This window comes from Mus pahari, chromosome 3 (assembly GCF_900095145.1).
Source record: "Mus pahari chromosome 3, PAHARI_EIJ_v1.1, whole genome shotgun sequence".
In the NCBI taxonomy this organism is placed as follows: domain Eukaryota; kingdom Metazoa; phylum Chordata; class Mammalia; order Rodentia; family Muridae; genus Mus; species Mus pahari.
The window spans coordinates 89273904-89275092 of NC_034592.1; the positions used below are offsets into that span (position 1 = coordinate 89273904).

Below are 1189 nucleotides of genomic sequence, written 5' to 3' on the forward strand. Positions count from 1 at the left end.
AAAAAAAAAAAAAAAAAAACGATATAGAGTGCACAGGGCAACAGTTTCTGATAAAGCTACAGACTGTGTAACCATTCCGACATAGTTAGGACGTTTTCAGTAATTACTCCCATGGTTTCCTCAACTTGCTTTGTCCCAGTCTACCAACCACCAAGTTACTTACTCTGGACATTCTGTATAAATGGAACTCTGCAGTATATGGTATTTTGTGCCTTAGTTCTTAAACTCACTATAGGATATCAATACTTCACTTTTTTTGCCATATAATACTCCACATTGTAGATAAACTTCATTATTTAGTCCTTTATCAGTTGATAAATTGGTATCAATTGGTGAGTTGATTCTCATTTCTGGCTTGTGAGAATAAAGAATGCCAGCGAATGACATATACAAGTGTTTTTTCCTTGGACATCTGCTTATATTTCTCTTAGGGATACACCTAGGATTTCTGGATAATATGGCCACTTTTTAGTTATATTTTGGTGGGGTTTATGGGTATTTTTGAAGTAGCTGCTTCCTTTCACAGAGATGCGTGTGCACATTCACCATCCCCACAGAGACTCTCGATATAATTCTCATATATTGCAAATGTGGGCCAGAATTTTTGTGCTGGCTGGATTGGAAATAAAATCACTTCAGAAAAGATTCCAGGACTGCACCTGGAGGAGAGAGTGTTTTCAGGGCAGAATGCCCCAAAAAGTTAAGTGGCCATCAATGAGCGCTTGTCCTTCATGTCAGGCTGACTCAACTTCTAATGCATTGCTTGGGGGTATCTTGGAACCACAAGTAAGGCTGGAGGGATGTGAGGCTTCAGAAAGAGCAACCTGAGAGCTCCCAGGTTATTTGGGGGCAGGGGGATGACTCAGTCAGTAAAGTACTTACCATGCAAACCTGAAGACCTCAGTACAAGCTCCCAGAACCTATCTAAAAAAAAAAAAAAAAAATCCAGGTGTGTTTGTAATCCCAGCACCGGAGAAATGGAGACAGGGGGAATCTCTAGAAGTTTCTGGGCAGCCAGCATAGCTAAATTGGTGAGATCTAGGTTCAGGGAGAGACTCAGTTACTAAAAATAGAGGGAAGAAAAACCAAGGAAGGCACTAGAAGTCTAGTTAGGGCTTCACACGAACATTCACACGTATGCATATGCAGTGAACACACACACACACACACACACACACACACACACACA

The 1189-nt window shown here is 40.9% G+C and overlaps 1 protein-coding gene across 7 annotated transcripts in view; it reads left to right on the forward strand.

Annotated features, from left to right (window-relative positions):
• Positions 1–1189, forward strand: part of Wt1 (WT1 transcription factor) — a 58060-nt gene that overhangs the window by 46750 nt on the left and 10121 nt on the right. The gene's annotated exons all lie outside the window — the stretch shown is intronic.